The sequence below is a fragment of the Triturus cristatus genome, chromosome 1_1 (genome assembly GCF_964204655.1).
Source record: "Triturus cristatus chromosome 1_1, aTriCri1.1, whole genome shotgun sequence".
Lineage (NCBI taxonomy): Eukaryota > Metazoa > Chordata > Amphibia > Caudata > Salamandridae > Triturus > Triturus cristatus.
Window position 1 is genome coordinate 909,169,056 of NC_140579.1, and position 21,623 is coordinate 909,190,678.

A 21,623-nucleotide genomic window follows, 5' to 3' on the forward strand; every position below is an offset into this window, starting at 1 on the left:
CCAGTAACTTGAACTTCCTTTCTTAGGAATCCATTGTGTGGTTTTCACCAGAAAAGTTTCCAAGTGTCCATTTTTGAAATGTACAAATATTCCTCTAAAATCAGCCAAACTACGAATTCCGATTTACTCACCTGTTATCAGGAGAAAACCCAGTGCTACATCTTTTAGACCAGCACTGACCATGAAAAGTAATTTTAAGCGTACTTACCAGTAACTTGTACTTCCTTCCATAGGAATCCATTGTGTGGTTTTCACCAGAAAAGTTTCTAAGTGTCCATTTTTGAAACGTACAAATATTCCTCTAAAATCAGCCGAAATACGAATTCCGATTTACTCACCTGTTATCAGGAGAGAACCCAGGGCTGTATCTTTTAACCCAGCACTGACCCTGAAAAGTAATTCTAAGCATACTTACCAGTAACTTGTATTTCCTTCCATAGGAATCCATTGTGTGGTTTTCACCAGAAAAGTTTCTAAGTGTCCATTTTTGAAACGTACAAATATTCCTCTAAAATCAGCCAAACTACGAATTCCAATTTAGTCAACTGTTATCAGGAGAGAACCCAGTGCTGCATCTTTTAGAGCAGCACTGACCCTGAAAAGTAATTCTAAGCCTACTTACCAGTAACTTGTATTTCCTTCCATAGGAATCCATTGTGTGGTTTTCACCAGAAAAGTTTACAAGTGCCCATTTTTGAAATGTACAAATATTCTTCTAAAATCAGCTGAACTACGAATTCCGATTTAATCACCTGTGATCAGGAGAGAAACCAGGGCTGCATCTTTAAGCCCTGCACTGACCCTGAAAAGTAATTCAAATCATACTTACCAGTAACTTGTATTTCCTTCAATAGGTATCATTGTGTGGTTTTCACCAGAAAAGTTTCAGAGTGTCCATTTTTTAAACATACAAATATTCCTCTAAAATCAGTCGAACTACGAATTCCGATTTACTCACCTGTTATCAGGAGAGAACCCAGTGCTGCATCTTTTAGAGCAGCGCTGACCCTGAAAAGTAATTCTAAGCGTACTTACCAGTAACTTGTATTTCCTTCCATAGTAATCAATTGTGTGGTTTTCACCAGAAAAGTTTCTAAGTGTCAATTTTTGTAATGTACAAATATTCCTCTAAAATCAGCAGAACTCTGAATTCCGATTTACTCACCTGTTATCAGGAGAGAACCCAGTGCTGCAAATTTTAGCCCAGCACTGACCCTGAAAAGTAATTCTAAGTGTACTCACCAGTAACTTGTATTTCCTTCCATAGGAATCCATTGTGTGGTTTTCACCAGAAAAGTGTCCAAGTGTCCATTTTTGAAACTTACACATATTCCTCTAAAATCAGTTGAACTACGAATTCCGATTTACTCACCTGTTATCAGGAGAGACCCCAGTGCTGCATCTTTTAGAGCAGCACTGACCGTGAAAAGTAATTCTAAGCATACATACCTGTCACTTGTACTTCCTTCCATAGGATTCCATTGTGTGTTTTTCACCAGCAAAGTTTCTAAGTGTCCAATTTTGAAACGTACAAATAGTCCTCTAAAATCAGCTGAAATACGAATTCCGATTTACTGACCTGTTATCAGGAGAGAACCCAGGGCTGCATCTTTTAGCCCAGCACTGACCCTTAAAAGTAATTCTAAGCATACTTACCAGTAACTTGTATTTCGTTCCATAGGAATCAATTGTGTGGTTTTCACCAGAAAAGATTTTAAGTGTCCATTTTTGAAACATACACATATTCCTCTAAAATCAGCCGAACTACGAATTTCAATTTACTCACCTGTTATCAGGAGAGAACCCAGTGCTCCATCTTTTAGCCCAGCACTGCCCCTAAAAAGTAATTCTAAGCGTACTTACCAGTAACTTGTATTTCCTTCCATAGGAATCCATTGTGTGGTTTTCACCAGAAGAGTTCCCAAGTGTCCATTTTTGAAACATACAAATATTCCTCTAAAATCAGTTGAACTACGAATTCCGATTTACTCACCTGTTATCAGGAGAGAACCCAGTGCTGCATCTTTTAGAGCAGCACTGACCCTGAAAAGTAATTCTAAGCGTACTTACCAGTAACTTGAACTTCCTTTCTTAGGAATCCATTGTGTGGTTTTCACCAGAAAAGTTTCCAAGTGTCCATTTTTGAAATGTACAAATATTCCTCTAAGATCAGCCAAACTACGAATTCCGATTTACTCACCTGTTATCAGGAGAAAACCCAGTGCTACATCTTTTAGACCAGCACTGACCATGAAAAGTAATTTTAAGCATACTTACCAGTAACTTGTATTTCCTTTCATAGGAATCCATTGTGTAGTTTTCACCAGAAAAGTTTCCAAGTGTCCATTTTTGAAACGTACAAATATTCCTCTAAAATCAGCCGAACTATGAATTCTGATTTACTCACCTGTTATCAGGAATGAACTCAAGGCTGCATCTTTTAGCCCAGCACTGACCCTGAAATGTAATCCTAATCGTACTTACCAGTAACTTGTATTTCCTTCCATAGGAATCCATTGTGTGGTTTTCACCAGAAAAGTTTCCAAGTGCCCATTTTTGAAATGTACAAATATTCTTCTAAAATAAGCCGAACTACAAATTCTGATTTACTGACCTGTGATCAGGAGAGAAACCAGGGCTGCATCTTTTAGCCCAGCACTGCCCCAGAAAAGTAATTCTAAGTGTACTTACCAGTAACTTGTATTTCCTTCCATAGGAATCCATTGCGTTGTTTTCACCAGAAGAGTTTCCAAGTGTCCATTTTTGAAACATACAAATATTCCTCTAAAATCAGTTGAACTACGAATTCCGATTTACTCACCTGTTATCAGGAGAGAACCCAGTGCTGCATCTTTAAGAGCAGCACTGACCCTGAAAAGTAATTCTAAGCGTACTTACAAGTAACTTGTACTTCCTTTCTTAGGAATCCATTGTGTGGTTTTGACCAGAAAAGTTTCCAAGTGTCCATTTTTGAAATGTACAAATATTCCTTTAAAATCAGCCAAACTACGAATTCCGATTTACTCACCTGTTATCAGGAGAGAACCCAGGGCTGCATCTTTTAACCCAGCACTGACCCTGAAAAGTAATTCTAAGCATACTTACCAGTAACTTGTATTTCCTTCCATAGGAATCCATTGTGTGGTTTTCACCAGAAAAGTTTCTAAGTGTCCATTTTTGAAACGTACAAATATTCCTCTAAAATCAGCCAAACTACAAATTCCAATTTACTCACCTGTTATCAGGAGAGAACCCAGTGCTGCATCTTTTAGAGCAGCACTGACCCTGAAAAGTAATTCTAAGCGTACTTACCATTAACTTGTATTTCCTTCCATAGGAATCCATTGTGTGGTTTTCACCAGAAAAGTTTCCAAGTGTCCATTTTTGAAACGTACAAATATTCCTTTAAAATCAGCCGAACTATGAATTCCGATTTAATCAACTGTTATCAGGAATGAACTCAAGGCTGCATCTTTTAGCCCAGCACTGACCCTGAAATGTCATCCTAATCGTACTTACCAGTAACTTGTATTTCCTTCCATAGGAATCCATTGTGTGGTTTTCACCAGAAAAGTTTCCAAGTGCCCATTTTTGAAATGTACAAATATTCTTCTAAAATCAGCTGAACTACGAATTCTGATTTAATCACCTGTGATCAGGAGAGAAACCAGGGCTGCATCTTTAAGCCCTGCACTGACCCTGAAAAGTAATTCAAATCATACTTACCAGTAACTTGTGTTTCCTTCAATAGGTATCATTGTGTGGTTTTCACCAGAAAAGTTTCTGAGTGTCCATTTTCTGAAACGTACAAATATTCCTCTAAAATCAGTCGAACTACGAATTCCGATTTACTCACCTGTTATCAGGAGAGAACCCAGTGCTGCATCTTTTAGAGCAGCGCTGACCCTGAAAAGTAATTCTAAGTGTACTTACCAGTAACTTGTATTTCCTTCCATAGTAATCAATTGTGTGGTTTTCACCAGAAAAGTTTCTAAGTGTCATTTTTTGTAATGTACAAATATTCCTCTAAAATCAGCAGAACTCTGAATTCCGATTTACTCACCTGTTATCAGGAGAGAACCCAGTGCTGCAAATTTTAGCCCAGCACTGACCCTGAAAAGTAATTCTAAGTGTACTCACCAGTAACTTGTATTTCCTTCCATAGGAATCCATTGTGTGGTTTTCACCAGAAAAGTGTCCAAGTGTCCATTTTTGAAACTTACACATATTCCTCTAAAATCAGTTGAACTACGAATTCCGATTTACTCACCTGTTATCAGGAGAGACCCCAGTGCTGCATCTTTTAGAGCAGCACTGACCGTGAAAAGTAATTCTAAGCGTACATACCTGTCACTTGTACTTCCTTCCATAGGAATCCATTGTGTGTTTTTCACCAGCAAAGTTTCTAAGTGTCCAATTTTGAAACGTACAAATAGTCCTCTAAAATCAGCCGAAATACGAATTCCGATTTACTGACCTGTTATCAGGAGAGAACCCAGGGCTGCATCTTTTAGCCCAGCACTGACCCTTAAAAGTAATTCCAAGCATACTTACCAGTAACTTGTATTTCGTTCCATAGGAATCAATTGTGTGGTTTTCACCAGAAAAGATTTTAAGTGTCCATTTTTGAAACATACACATATTCCTCTAAAATCAGCCGAACTACGAATTTCAATTTACTCACCTGTTATCAGGAGAGAACCCAGTGCTCCATCTTTTAGCCCAGCACTGCCCCTGAAAAGTAATTCTAAGCGTACTTACCAGTAACTTGTATTTCCTTCCATAGGAATCCATTGTGTGGTTCTCACCAGAAGAGTTTCCAAGTGTCCATTTTTGAAACATACAAATATTCCTCTAAAATCAGTTGAACTACGAATTCCGATTTACTCACCTGTTATCAGGAGAGAACCCAGTGCTGCATCTTTTAGAGCAGCACTGACCCTGAAAAGTAATTCTAAGCGTACTTACCAGTAACTTGAACTTCCTTTCTTAGGAATCCATTGTGTGGTTTTCACCAGAAAAGTTTCCAAGTGTCCATTTTTGAAATGTACAAATATTCCTCTAAAATCAGCCAAACTACGAATTCCGATTTACTCACCTGTTATCAGGAGAAAACCCAGTGCTACATCTTTTAGACCAGCACTGACCATGAAAAGTAATTTTAAGCATACTTACCAGTAACTTGTATTTCCTTCCATAGGAATCCATTGTGTGGTTTTCACCAGAAAAGTTTCTAAGTGTCCATTTTTGAAACGTACAAATATTCCTCTAAAATCAGCCAAACTACGAATTCCAATTTACTCACCTGTTATCAGGAGAGAACCCAGTGCTGCATCTTTTAGAGCAGCACTGACCCTGAAAAGTAATTCTAAGCGTACTTACCAGTAACTTGTATTTCCTTTCATAGGAATCCATTGTGTGGTTTTCACCAGAAAAGTTTCCAAGTGTCCATTTTTGAAACGTACAAATATTCCTCTAAAATCAGCCGAACTATGAATTCTGATTTACTCACCTGTTATCAGGAATGAACTCAAGGCTGCATCTTTTAGCCCAGCACTGACCCTGAAATGTAATCCTAATCGTACTTACCAGTAACTTGTATTTCCTTCCATAGGAATCCATTGTGTGGTTTTCACCAGAAAAGTTTCCAAGTGCCCATTTTTGAAATGTACAAATATTCTTCTAAAATAAGCCGAACTACAAATTCTGATTTACTGACCTGTGATCAGGAGAGAAACCAGGGCTGCATCTTTTAGCCCAGCACTGCCCCTGAAAAGTAATTCTAAGTGTACTTACCAGTAACTTGTATTTCCTTCCATAGGAATCCATTGCGTTGTTTTCACCAGAAGAGTTTCCAAGTGTCCATTTTTGAAACATACAAATATTCCTCTAAAATCAGTTGAACTACGAATTCCGATTTACTCACCTGTTATCAGGAGAGAACCCAGTGCTGCATCTTTAAGAGCAGCACTGACCCTGAAAAGTAATTCTAAGCGTACTTACAAGTAACTTGTACTTCCTTTCTTAGGAATCCATTGTGTGGTTTTGACCAGAAAAGTTTCCAAGTGTCCATTTTTGAAATGTACAAATATTCCTCTAAAATCAGCCAAACTACGAATTCCGATTTACTCACCTGCTATCAGGAGACAACCCAGTGCTACATCTTTTAGACCAGCACTGACCATGAAAAGTAATTTTAAGCGTACTTACCAGTAACTTGTACTTCCTTCCATAAGAATCCATTGTGTGGTTTTCACCAGAAAAGTTTCTAAGTGTCCATTTTTGAAACGTACAAATATTCCTCTAAAATCAGCCGAAATACGAATTCCGATTTACTCACCTGTTATCAGGAGAGAACCCAGGGCTGTATCTTTTAACCCAGCACTGACCCTGAAAAGTAATTCTAAGCATACTTACCAGTAACTTGTATTTCCTTCCATAGGAATCCATTGTGTGGTTTTCACCAGAAAAGTTTCTAAGTGTCCATTTTTGAAACGTACAAATATTCCTCTAAAATCAGCCAAACTACGAATTCCAATTTACTCACCTGTTATCAGGAGAGAACCCAGTGCTGCATCTTTTAGAGCAGCACTGACCCTGAAAAGTAATTCTAAGCGTACTTACCAGTAACTTGTATTTCCTTCCATAGGAATCCATTGTGTGGTTTTCACCAGAAAAGTTTCCGAGTGTCCATTTTTGAAACGTACAAATATTCCTCTAAAATCAGCCAAACTATGAATTCTGATTTACTCACCTGTTATCAGGAATGAACTCAAGGCTGCATCTTTTAGCCCAGCACTGACCCTGAAATGTAATCCTAATCGTACTTACCAGTAACTTGTATTTCCTTCCATAGGAATCCATTGTGTGGTTTTCACCAGAAAAGTTTCCAAGTGCCCATTTTTGAAATGTACAAATATTCTTCTAAAATAAGCCGAACTACGAATTCTGATTTACTCACCTGTGATCAGGAGAGAAACCAGGGCTGCATCTTTAAGCCCTGCACTGACCCTGAAAAGTAATTCAAATCGTACTTACCAGTAACTTCTATTTCCTTCAATAGGAATCATTGTGTGGTTTTCACCAGAAAAGTTTCTGAGTGTCCATTTTTGAAACGTACAAATATTCCTCTAAAATCAGCCGAACAACGAATTCCGATTTACTCACCTGTTATCAGGAGAGGACCCAGTGCTGCATCTTTTAGCCCAGCACTGACCCTGAAAAGTAATTCTAAGCATACTTACCAGTAACTTGTATTTCCTTCCATAGGAATCCATTGTGTGGTTTTCACCAGAAAAGTTTCTAAGTGTCCATTTCTGAAACGTACAAATATTCTTCTAAAATCAGCCGAACTATGCATTCTGATTTACTCACCTGTTATCAGGAATGAACTCAAGGCTGCATCTTTTAGCCCAGCACTGACCCTGAAATGTAATCCTAATCGTACTTACCAGTAACTTGTATTTCCTTCCATAGGAATCCATTGTGTGGTTTTCACCAGAAAAGTTTCCAAATGCCCATTTTTGAAATGTACAAATATTCTTCTAAAATAAGCCGAACTACGAATTCCGATTTACTCACCTGTGATCAGGAGAGAAACCAGGGCTGCATCTTTAAGCCCTGCACTGACCCTGAAAAGTAATTCAAATCGTACTTACCTGTAACTTGTATTTCCTTCAATAGGAATCATTGTGTGGTTTTCACCAGAAAAGTTTCTGAGTGTCCATTTTTGAAACGTACAAATATTCCTCTAAAATCAGCTGAACAACAAATTCCGATTTACTCACCTGTTGTCAGGAGAGGACCCAGTGCTGCATCTTTTAGCCCAGCACTGACCCTGAAAAGTAATTCTAAGCATATTTACCAGTAACTTGTATTTCCTTCCATAGGAATCCATTGTGTGTTTTTCACCAGAAAAGTTTCTAAGTGTCCATTTTTGAAACGTACAAATATTCCTTTAAAATCAGCTGAACTACGAATTCCAATTTACTCACCTGTTATAAGGAGAGAACCCAGTGCTGCATCTTTTAGAGCAGCACTGACCCTGAAAAGTAATTCTAAGCATACTTACCAGTAACTTGTATTTCCTTCCATAGGAATCCATTACGTGGTTTTCACCAGAAAAGTTTCCAAGTGTCCATTTTTGAAACGTACAAATATTACTCTAAAATCAGCCGAACTATGAATTGCGATTTACTCACCTGTTATCAGGAATGAACTCAAGGCTGCATCTTTTAGCCCAGCAGACCCTGAAATGTAATCCTAATCGTACTTACCAGTAACTTGTATTTCCTTCCATAGGAATCCATTCTGTGGTTTTCACCAGAAAAGTTTCCAAGTGTCCATTTTTGAAATGTACAAATATTCTTCTAAAATCAGCCGAACTACGAATTCTGATTTACTCACCTGTTATCAGGAGAGAAACCAGGGCTGCATCTTTAAGACCTGCACTGACCCTAAAAAGTAATTCAAATCGTACTTACCAGTAACTTGTATTTCATTCAATAGGAATCATTGTGTGGTTTTCACCAGAAAAGTTTCCAAGTGTCCATTTTTGAAATGTACAAATATTCCTCGAAAATCAGCCAAAAGACTAATTCCGATTTACTCACCTGTTATCAGGAGAAATCCCAGTGCTACATCTTTTAGACCAGCACTTACCATGAAAAGTAATTTTAAGCGTACTTACCAGTAACTTGTACTTCCTTCCATAGGAATCCATTGTGTGGTTTTCACCAGAAAAGTTTCTGAGTGTCCATTTTTGAAACGTACAAATATTCCTCTAAAATCAGCCGAACAACGAATTCCGATTTATTCACCTGTTATCAGGAGAGGACCCAGTGCTACATCTTTTAGCCCAGCACTGACTCTGAAAAGTAATTCTAAGCATACTTACCAGTAACTTGTATTTCCTTCCATAGGAATCCATTGTGTAGTTTTCACCAGAAAAGTTTCTAAGTGTCCATTTTTTAAACGTACGAATATTCCTCTAAAATCAGCTGAACTACGAATTCCAATTTACTCACCTGTTATCAGGAGAGAACCCAGTGCTGCATCTTTTAGAGCAGCACTGACCCTGAAAAGTAATTCTAAGCGTACTTACCAGTAACTTGTATTTTCGTCCATAGGAATCCATTGTGTGGTATCACCAGAAGAGTTTCCAAGTGTCCATTTTTGAAACATACAAATATTCCTCTAAAATCAGTTGAACTACGAATTCCGATTTACTCACCTGTTATCAGGAGAGAACCCAGTGATGCATCTTTTAGAGCAGCACTGACCCTGAAAAGTAATTCTAAGCGTACTTACCAGTAACTTGTACTTCCTTCCATAGGAATCCATTGTGTGGTTTTCACCAGAAAAGTTTCTAAGTGTCAATTTTTTAAACGTACAAATATTCCTCTAAAATCAGCTGAACTACGAATTCCAATTTACTCACCTGTTATCAGGAGAGAACCCAGGGCTGCGTCTTTTAACCCAGCACTGACCCTGAAAAGTAATTCTAAGCATACTTACCAGTAACTTGTATTTTCTTCCATAGGAATCCATTGTGTGGTTTTCACCAGAAAAGTTTCTAAGTGTCCATTTTTGAAACGTACAAATATTCCTCTAAAATCAGCCAAACTACGAATTCCAATTTACTCACCTGTTATCAGGAGAGAACCCAGTGATGCATCTTTTAGATCAGCACTGCCCCTGAAAAGTAATTCTAAGCGTACTTACCAGTAACTTGTATTTCTTTCCATAGGAATCCATTGTGTGGTTTTCACCAGAAAAGTTTCTAAGTGTCCATTTTTGAAACGTACAAATATTCCTCTAAAATCAGCCGAAAAACGAATTCCGATTTACTCACCTGTTATCAGGAGAAAACCCGGTGCTACATCTTTTAGAGCAGCACTGACCCTGAAAAGTAATTCTAAGCGTACTTACCAGTAACTTGTATTTCCTTCCATAGGAATCCATTGTGTGGTTTTCACCAGAAAAGTTTCCAAGTGTCCATTTTTGAAACTTACACATATTCCTCTAAAATCAGTTGAACTACGAATTCCGATTTACTCACCTGTTATCAGGAGAGACCCCAGTGCTGCATCTTTTAGAGCAGCACAGACCGTGAAAAGTAATTCTAAGCGTACATACCTGTAACTTGTACTTCCTTCCATAGGAATCCATTATGTGTTTTTCACCAGCAAAGTTTCTAAGTGTCCAATTTTGAAACGTACAAATAGTCCTCTAAAATCAGTTGAAATACGAATTCTGATTTACTGACCTGTTATCAGGAGAGAACCCAGGGCTGCATCTTTTAGCCCAGCACTGACCCTTAAAAGTAATTCCAAGCATACTTACCAGTAACTTGTATTTCGTTCCATAGGAATCAATTGTGTGGTTTTCACCAGAAAAGATTTTAAGTGTCCATTTTTGAAACATACACATATTCCTCTAAAATCAGCCGAACTACGAATTTCAATTTACTCACCTGTTATCAGGAGAGAACCCAGTGCTCCATCTTTTAGCCCAGCACTGCCCCTGAAAAGTAATTCTAAGCGTACTTACCAGTAACTTGTATTTCCTTCCATAGGAATCCATTGTGTGGTTTTCACCAGAAAAGTTTCTAAGTGTCCATTTTTGAAACGTACAAATATTCCTCTAAAATCAGCCGAAATACGAATTTCGATTTACTCACCTGTTATCAGGAGAAAACCCAGTGCTACATCTTTTAGAGCAGCACTGACCCTGAAAAGTAATTCTAAGCGTACTTACCAGTAACTTGTATTTCCTTCCATAGGAATCCATTGTGTGGTTTTCACCAGAAAAGTTTCCAAGTGTCCATTTTTGAAACGTACAAATATTCCGCTAAAATCAGCCGAACTATGAATTCTGATTTACTCACCTGTTATCAGGAATGAACTCAAGGCTGCATCTTTTAGCCCAGCACTGACCCTGAAATGTAATCCTAATCGTACTTACCAGTAACTTGTATTTCCTTCCATAGGAATCCATTGTGTGGTTTTCACCAGAAAAGTTTCCAAGTGCCCATTTTTGAAATGTACAAATATTCTTCTAAAATAAGCCGAACTACGAATTCTGATTTACTCACCTGTGATCAGGAGAGAAACCAGGGCTGCATCTTTAAGCCCTGCACTGACCCTGAAAAGTAATTCAAATCGTACCTACCAGTAACTTCTATTTCCTTCAATAGGAATCATTGTGTGGTTTTCACCAGAAAAGTTTCTGAGTGTCCATTTTTGAAACGTACAAACATTCCTCTTAAATCAGCCGAACAACGAATTCCGATTTACTCACCTGTTATCAGGAGAGGACCCAGTGCTGCATCTTTTAGCCCAGCACTGACCCTGAAAAGTAATTCTAAGCATACTTACCAGTAACTTGTATTTCCTTCCATAGGAATCCATTGTGTGGTTTTCACCAGAAAAGTTTCCAAGTGTCCATTTTTGAAACGTACAAATATTCCTCTAAAATCAGCCGAACTACGAATTCCGATTTACTCACCTGTTATCAGGAGAGGACCCAGTGCTGCATCTTTTAGCCCAGCACTGCCCCTGAAAAGTAATTCTAAGTGTACTTACCAGTAACTTGTATTTCCTTCCATAGGAATCCATTGTGTGGTTTTCACCAGAAGAGTTTCCAAGTGTCCATTTTTGAAACATACAAATATTCCTCTAAAATCAGTTGAACTACGAAATCCGATTTACTCACCTGTTATCAGGAGAGAACCCAGTGCTGCATCTTTTAGAGCAGCACTGACCCTGAAAAGTAATTCTAAGCGTACTTACCAGTAACTTGTACTTCCTTTCTTAGGAATCCATTGTGTGGTTTTGACCAGAAAAGTTTCCAAGTGTCCATTTTTGAAATGTACAAATATTCCTCTAAAATCAGCCAAACTACGAATTCCGATTTACTCACCTGTTATCAGGTGTAAACCCAGTGCTGCATCTTTTAGACCAGCACTGACCATGAAAAGTAATTCTAAGCGTACTTACCAGTAACTTGTACTTCCTTCCATAGGAATCCATTGTGTGGTTTTCACCAGAAAAGTTTCTAAGTGTCCATTTTTGAAACGTACAAATATTCCTCTAAAATCAGCCAAACTATTAATTCCGATTTACTCACCTGTCATCAGGAATGAACTCAAGGCTGCATCTTTTAGCCCAGCACTGACCCTGAAATGTAATCCTAATCGTACTTACCAGTAACTTGTACTTCCTTCCATAGGAATCCATTGTGTGGTTTTCACCAGAAAAGTTTCTAAGTGTCCATTTTTGAAACGTACAAATATTCCTCTAAAATCAGCCGAAATACGAATTCCGATTTACTCACCTGTTATCAGGAGAGAACCCAGGGCTGCGTCTTTTAACCCAGCACTGACCCTGAAAAGTAATTCTAAGCATACTTACCAGTAACTTGTATTTTCTTCCATAGGAATCCATTGTGTGGTTTTCACCAGAAAAGATTCTAAGTGTCCATTTTTGAAACGTACAAATATTCCTCTAAAATCAGCCGACCTACGAATTCAAATTTACTCACCTGTTATCAGGAGAGAAACCAGTGCTGCATCTTTTAGATCAGCACTGACCCTGAAAAGTAATTCTAAGCGTACTTACCAGTAACTTGTATTTCCTTCCTTAGGAATCCATTGTGTGGTTTTCATCAGAAAAGTTTCCAAGTGTCCATTTCTGAAACGTACAAATATTCTTCTAAAATCAGCCGAACTATGCATTCTGATTTACTCACCTGTTATCAGGAATGAACTCAAGGCTGCATCTTTTAGCCCAGCACTGACCCTGAAATATAATCCTAATCGTACTTACCAGTAACTTGTATTTCCTTCCATAGGAATCCATTGTGTGGTTTTCACCAGAAAAGTTTCCAAGTGCCCATTTTTGAAATGTACAAATATTCTTCTAAAATAAGCCGAACTACGAATTCCGATTTACTCACCTGTGATCAGGAGAGAAACCAGGGCTGCATCTTTAAGCCCTGCACTGACCCTGAAAAGTAATTCAAATCGTACTTACCAGTAACTTGTATTTCCTTCAATAGGAATCATTGTGTGGTTTTCACCAGAAAAGTTTCTGAGTGTCCATTTTTGAAACGTACAAAAATTCCTCTAAAATCAGCCGAACAACAAATTCCGATTTACTCACCTGTTGTCAGGAGAGGACCCAGTGCTGCATCTTTTAGCCCAGCACTGACCCTGAAAAGTAATTCTAAGCATACTTACCAGTAACTTGTATTTCCTTCCATAGGAATCCATTGTGTGGTTTTCACCAGAAAAGTTTCTAAGTGTCCATTTTTTAAACGTACAAATATTCCTTTAAAATCAGCTGAACTACGAATTCCAATTTACTCACCTGTTATCAGGAGAGAACCCAGTGCTGCATCTTTTAGAGCAGCACTGACCCTGAAAAGTAATTCTAAGTGTACTTACCAGTAACTTGTATTTCCTTCCATAGGAATCCATTACATGGTTTTCACCAGAAAAGTTTCCAAGTGTCCATTTTTGAAACGTACAAATATTCCTCTAAAATCAGCCAAACTATGAATTCTGATTTACTCACCTGTTATCAGGAATGAACTCAAGGCTGCATCTTTTAGCCCAGCACTGACCCTGAAATGTAATCCTAATCGTACTTACCAGTAACTTGTATTTCCTTCCATAGGAATCCATTGTGTGGTTTTCACCAGAAAAGTTTCCAAGTGCCCATTTTTGAAATGTACAAATATTCTTCTAAAATAAGCCGAACTACGAATTCTGATTTACTCACCTGTTATCAGGAGAGAAACCAGGGCTGCATCTTTAAGACCTGCACTGACCCTAAAAAGTAATTCAAATCGTACTTACCAGTAACTTGTATTTCATTCAATAGGAATCATTGTGTGGTTTTCACCAGAAAAGTTTCCAAGTGTCCATTTTTGAAATGTACAAATATTCCTCTAAAATCAGCCAAACTACGAATTCCGATTTACTCACCTGTTATCAGGAGAAAACCCAGTGCTACATCTTTTAGACCAGCACTGACCATGAAAAGTAATTTTAAGCGTACTTACCAGTAACTTGTACTTCCTTCCGTAGGAATCCATTGTGTGGTTTTCACCGGAAAAGTTTCTAAGTGTCCATTTTTGAAACGTACAAATATTCCTCTAAAATCAGCCGAAATACGAATTCCGATTTACTCACCTGTTATCAGGAGAGAACCCAGGGCTGCATCTTTTAACCCAGCACTGACCCTGAAAAGTAATTCTAAGCATACTTACCAGTAACTTGTATTTCCTTCCATAGGAATCCATTGTGTGGTTTTCACCAGAAAAGTTTCTAAGTGTCCATTTTTGAAACGTACAAATATTCCTCTAAATTCAGCCAAACTACGAATTCCAATTTACTCACCTGTTATCAGGAGAGAACCCAGTGCTGCATCTTTTAGAGCAGCACTGACCCTGAAAAGTAATTCTAAGCGTACTTACCAGTAACTTGTATTTCCTTCCATAGGAATCCATTGTGTGGTTTTCACCAGAAAAGTTTCCAAGTGTCCATTTTTGAAACGTACAAATATTCCTCTAAAATCAGCCGAACTATGAATTCTGATTTACTCACCTGTTATCAGGAATGAACTCAAGGCTGCATCTTTTAGCCCAGCACTGACCCTGAAATGTAATCCTAATCGTACTTACCAGTAACTTGTATTTCCTTCCATAGGAATCCATTGTATGGTTTTCACCAGAAAAGTTTCCAAGTGCCCATTTTTGAAATGTACAAATATTCTTCTAAAATAAGCCGAACTACAAATTCTGATTTACTGACCTGTTATTAGGAGAGAACCCAGTGCTGCATCTTTTAGAGCAGCACTGACCCTGAAAAGTAATTCTAAGCGTACTTACCAGTAACTTGTACTTCCTTTCTTAGGAATCCATTGTGTGGTTTTGACCAGAAAAGTTTCCAAGTGTCCATTTTTGAAATGTACAAATATTCCTTTAAAATCAGCCAAACTACGAATTCTGATTTACTCACCTGTTATCAGGAGAAAACCCAGTGCTGCATCTTTTAGACCAGCACTGACCATGAAAAGTAATTCTAAGCGTACTTACCAGTAACTTGTATTTCCTTCCATAGGAATCCATTGTGTGGTTTTCACCAGAAAAGTTTCTAAGTGTCCATTTTTGAAACGTACAAATATTCCTCTAAAATCAGCCAAACTACGAATTCCAATTTACTCACCTGTTATCAGGAGAGAACCCAGTGCTGCATCTTTTAGAGCAGCACTGACCTTGAAAAGTAATTCTAAGCGTACTTACCAGTAACTTGTATTTCCTTCCATAGGAATCCATTGTGTGGTTTTCATCAGAAGAGTTTCCAAGTGTCCATTTTTGAAACATACAAATATTCCTCTAAAATCAGTTGAACTACGAATTCCGATTTACTCACCTGTTATTAGGAGAGAACCCAGTGCTGCATCTTTTAGAGCAGCACTGACCCTGAAAAGTAATTCTAAGCGTACTTACCAGTAACTTGTACTTCCTTTCTTAGGAATCCATTGTGTGGTTTTGACCAGAAAAGTTTCCAAGTGTCCATTTTTGAAATGTACAAATATTCCTTTAAAATCAGCCAAACTACGAATTCTGATTTACTCACCTGTTATCAGGAGAAAACCCAGTGCTGCATCTTTTAGACCAGCACTGACCATGAAAAGTAATTCTAAGCGTACTTACCAGTAACTTGTACTTCCTTCCATAGGAATCCATTGTGTGGTTTTCACCAGAAAAGTTTCTAAGTGTCCACTTTTGAAACGTACAAATATTCCTCTAAAATCAGCCGAAATACGAATTCCGATTTACTCACCTGTTATCAGGAGAGAACCCAGGGCTGCATCTTTTAACCCAGCACTGACCCTGAAAAGTAATTCTAAGCATACTTACCAGTAACTTGTATTTCCTTCCATAGGAATCCATTGTGTGGTTTTCACCAGAAAAGTTTCTAAGTGTCCATTTTTGAAATGTACAAATATTCCTCTAAAATCAGCCGAACTATGAATTCTGATTTACTCACCTGTTATCAGGAATGAACTCAAGGCTGCATCTTTTAGCCCAGCACTGACCCTGAAATGTAATCCTAATCGTACTTACCAGTAACTTGTACTTCCTTCCATAGGAATCCATTGTGTGGTTTTCACCAGAAAAGTTTCTGAGTATCCATTTTTGAAACGTACAAATATTCCTCTAAAATCAGCCGAACTACGAATTCTGATTTACTTACCTGTTATCAGGAGAGGACCCAGTGCTGCATCTTTTAGCCCAGCACTGACCCTGAAAAGTAATTCTAACCGTACTTACCAGTAACTTGTATTTCTTTCCATAGGAAACCATTGTGTGGTTTTCACCAGTAAAGTTTCTAAGTGTCCATTTTTGAAACGTACAAATATTCCTCTAAAATCAGCCGAACTACGAATTCCGATTTACTCACCTGTTATCAGGAGAGGACCCAGTGCTGCATCTTTTAGCCCAGCACTGCCCCTGAAAAGTAATTCTAAGTGTACTTACCAGTAACTTGTATTTCCTTCCATAGGAATCCATTGTGTGGTTTTCACCAGAAGAGTTTCCAAGTGTCTATTTTTGAAACATACAAATATTCCTCTAAAATCAGTTGAACTACGAATTCCGATTTACTCACCTGTTATCAGGAGAGAACCCAGTGCTGCATCTTTTAGAGCAGCACTGACCCTGAAAAGTAATTCTAAGCGTACTTACAAGTAACTTGTACTTCCTTTCTTAGGAATCCATTGTGTGGTTTTGACCAGAAAAGTTTCCAAGTGTCCATTTTTGAAATGTACAAATATTCCTCTAAAATCAGCCAAACTACGAATTCCGATTTACTCACCTGTTATCAGGAGAAAACCCAGTGCTGCATCTTTTAGACCAGCACTGACCATGAAAAGTAATTCTAAGCGTACTTACCAGTAACTTGTACTTCCTTCCATAGGAATCCATTGTGTGGTTTTCACCAGAAAAGTTTCTAAGTGTCCATTTTTGAAACGTACAAATATTCCTCTAAAATCAGCCGAAATACGAATTCCGATTTACTCACCTGTTATCAGGAGAGAACCCAGGGCTTCGTCTTTTAACCCAGCACTGACCCTGAAAAGTAATTCTAAGCATACTTACCAGTAACTTGTATTTTCTTCCATAGGAATCCATTGTGTGGTTTTCACCAGAAAAGTTTCTAAGTGTCCATTTTTGAAACGTACAAATATTCCTCTAAAATCAGCTGAACTACGAATTCCAATTTACTCACTTGTTATCAGGAGAGAACCCAGTGCTGCATCTTTTAGATCAGCACTGACCCTGAAAAGTAATTCTAAGCGTACTTACCAGTAACTTGTATTTCCTTCCTTAGGAATCCATTGTGTGGTTTTCACCAGAAAAGTTTCCAAGTGTCCATTTTTTAAACGTACAAATATTCCTCTAAAATCAGCCGAACTATGCATTCTGATTTACTCACCTGTTATCAGGAATGAACTCAAGGCTGCATCTTTTAGCCTAGCACTGACCCTGAAATGTAATCCTAATCATACTTACCAGTAACTTGTATTTCCTTCAAAAGGAATCCATTGTGTGGTTTTCACCAGAAAAGTTTCCAAGTGCCCATTTTAGAAATGTACAAATATTCTTCTAAAATAAGCCGAACTACGAATTCTGATTTACTCACCTGTGATCAGAAGAGAAACCAGGGCTGCATCTTTAAGCCCTGCACTGACCCTGAAAAGTAATTCAAATCGTACTTACCAGTAACTTGTATTTCCTTCAATAGGAATCATTGTGTGGTTTTCACCAGAAAAGTTTCTGAGTGTCCATTTTTGAAACGTACAAATATTCCTCTAAAATCAGCCGAACAACGAATTCCGATTTACTCACCTGTTGTCAGGAGAGGACCCAGTGCTGCATCTTTTAGCCCAGCACTGACCCTGAAAAGTAATTCTAAGCATACTTACCAGTAACTTGTATTTCCTTCCATAGGAATCCATTGTGTGGTTTTCACCAGAAAAGTTTCCAAGTGTCCATTTTTGAAACGTACAAATATTCCTCTAAAATCAGTTGAACTACGAATTCTGATTTACTCACCTGTTATCAGGAGAGAACCCAGTGCTGCATCTTTTAGAGCAGCACTGACCCTGAAAAGTAATTCTAAGCGTACTTACCAGTAACTTGTACTTCCTTTCTTAGGAATCCAGTGTGTGGTTTTGACCAGAAAAGTTTCCAAGTGTCCATTTTTGAAATGTACAAATATTCCTCTAAAATCAGCCAAACTACGAATCCCGATTTACTCACCTGTTATCAGGAGAAAACCCAGTGCTGCATCTTTTAGACCAGCACTGACCATGAAAAGTAATTCTAAGCGTACTTACCAGTAACTTGTACTTCCTTCAATAGGAATCATTGTGTGGTTTTCACCAGAAAAGTTTCTAAGTTTACATTTTTGAAACGTACAAATATTCCTCTAAAATCAGCCGAACTACGAATTCCAATTTACTCACCTGTTATCAGGAGAGAACCCAGTGCTGCATCTTTTAGATCAGCACTGACCCTGAAAAGTAATTCTAAGCGTACTTACCAGTAACTTGTATTTCCTTCCATAGGAATCCATTGTTTGGTTTTCACCAGAAAAATTTCCAAGTGTCCATTTCTGAAACGTACAAATATTTCTCTAAAATCAGCCGAACTATGCATTCTGATTTACTCACCTGTTATCAGGAATGAACTCAAGGCTGCATCTTTTAGCCCAGCACTGACCCTGAAATGTAATCCTAATCGTACTTACCAGTAACTTGTATTTCCTTCCATAGGAATCCATTGTGTGGTTTTCACCAGAAAAGTTTCCAAGTGTCCATTTTTGAAATGTACAAATATTCTTCTAAAATCAGCCGAACTACGAATTCTGATTTACTCACCTGTTATCAGGAGAGAAACCAGGGCTGCATCTTTAAGCCCTGAACTGACCCTGAAAAGTAATTTAAATCGTACTTACCAGTAACTTGTATTTCATTCAATAGGAATCATTGTGTGGTTTTCACCAGAAAAGTTTCTGAGTGTCCATTTTTGAAACGTACAAATATTCCTCTAAAATCAGCCGAACTACGAATTCCGATTTACTCACCTGTTATCAGGAGAGGACCCAGTGTTGCATCTTTTAGCCCAGCACTGACCCTGAAAAGTAATTCTAAGCGTACTTACCAGTAACTTGTATTTCCTTCCATAGGAATCCATTGTGTGGTTTTCACCAAGAAAAGTTTCTAAATGTCCATTTTTGAAACGTACAAATATTCCTCTAAAAACAGCCGAACTACGAATTCCGATTTACTCACCTGTTATCAGGAGAGGACCCAGTGCTGCATCTTTTAGCCCAGCACTGCCCCTGAAAAGTAATTTTAAGTGTACTTACCAGCAACTTGTACTTCCGTTCTTAGGAATCCATTGTGTGGTTTTGACCAGAAAAGTTTCCAAGTGTCCATTTTTGAAATGTACAAATATTCCTCTAAAATCAGCCAAACTACGAATTCCGATTTACTCACCTGTTATCAGGAGAAAACCCAGTGCTGCATCTTTTAGACCAGCACTGACCATGAAAAGTAATTCTAAGCTTACTTACCAGTAACTTGTACTTCCTTCAATAGGAATCATTGTGTGGTTTTCACCAGAAAAGTTTCTGAGTGTTCATTTTTGAAACGTACAAATATTCCTCTAAAATCAGCCGAACAACGAATTCCGATTTAATCACCTGTTGTCAGGAGAGGACCCAGTGCTGCATCTTTTAGCCCAGCACTGACCCTGAAAAGTAATTCTAAGCATACTTACCAGTAACTTGTATTTCCTTCCATAGGAATCCATTGTGTGGTTTTCACCAGAAAAGTTTCTAAGTTTACATTTTTGAAACGTACAAATATTCCTCTAAAATCAGCCGAACTACGAATTCCAATTTACTCACCTGTTATCAGGAGAGAACCCAGTGCTGCATCTTTTAGATCAGCACTGACCCTGAAAAGTAATTCTAAGCATACTTACCAGTAACTTGTATTTCCTTCCATAGGAATCCATTGTGTGGTTTTCACCAGAAAAGTTTCCAAGTGTCCATTTCTGAAACGTACAAATATTCCTCTAAAATCAGCCGAACTATGCATTCTGATTTACTCATCTGTCATCAGGAATAAACTCAAGGCTGCATCTTTTAGCCCAGCACTGACCCTGAAATGTAATCCTAATCGTACTTACCAGTAACTTGTATTTCCTTTCATAGGAATCCATTCTGTGGTTTTCACCAGAAAAGTTTCCAAGTGTCCATTTTTGAAATGTACAAATATTCTTCTAAAATAAGCCGAACTACGAATTCTGATTTACTCACCTGTTATCAGGAGAGAAACCAGGGCTGCATCTTTAAGCCCTGAACTGACCCTGAAAAGTAATTCAAATCGTAATTACCAGTGACTTGTATTTCATTCAATAGGAATCATTGTGTGGTTTTCACCAGAAAAGTTTCTGAGTGTCCATTTTTGAAACGTACAAATATTCCTCTAAAATCAGCCGAACTACGAATTCCAATTTACTCACCTGTTATCAGGAGAGGACCCAGTGTTGCATCTTTTAGCCCAGCACTGACTCTGAAAAGTAATTCTAAGCGTACTTACCAGTAACTTCTATTTCCTTCCATAGGAATCCATTGTGTGGTTTTCACCAAGAAAAGTTTCTAAATGTCCATTTTTGAAATGTACAAATATTCCTCTAAAAACAGCCGAACTACGAATTCCGATTTACTCACCTGTTATCAGGAGAGGACCCAGTGCTGCATCTTTTAGCCCAGCACAGCCCCTGAAAAGTAATTCTAAGTGTACTTACCAGTAACTTGTATTTCCTTCCATAGGAATCCATTGTGTGGTTTTCACCAGAAAAGTTTCTAAGTGTCCATTTTTGAAATGTACAAATATTCCTCTAAAATCAGCCGAACTATGAATTATGATTTACTCACCTGTTATCAGGAATGAACTCAAGGCTGCATCTTTTAGCCCAGCACTGACCCTGAAATGTAATCCTAATCGTACTTACCAGTAACTTGTACTTCCTTCCATAGGAATCCATTGTGTGGTTTTCACCAGAAAAGTTTCTGAGTATCCATTTTTGAAACGTACAAATATTCCTCTAAAATCAGCCGAACTACGAATTCTGATTTACTTACCTGTTATCAGGAGAGGACCCAGTGCTGCATCTTTTAGCCCAGCACTGACCCTGAAAAGTAATTCTAAGCGTACTTACCAGTAACTTGTATTTCTTTCCATAGGAAACCATTGTGTGGTTTTCACCAGTAAAGTTTCTAAGTGTCCATTTTTGAAACGTACAAATATTCCTCTAAAATCAGCCGAACTACGAATTCCGATTTACTCACCTGTTATCAGGAGAGGACCCAGTGCTGCATCTTTTAGCCCAGCACTGCCCCTGAAAAGTAATTCTAAGTGTACTTACCAGTAACTTGTATTTCCTTCCATAGGAATCCATTGTGTGGTTTTCACCAGAAGAGTTTCCAAGTGTCCATTTTTGAAACATACAAATATTCCTCTAAAATCAGTTGA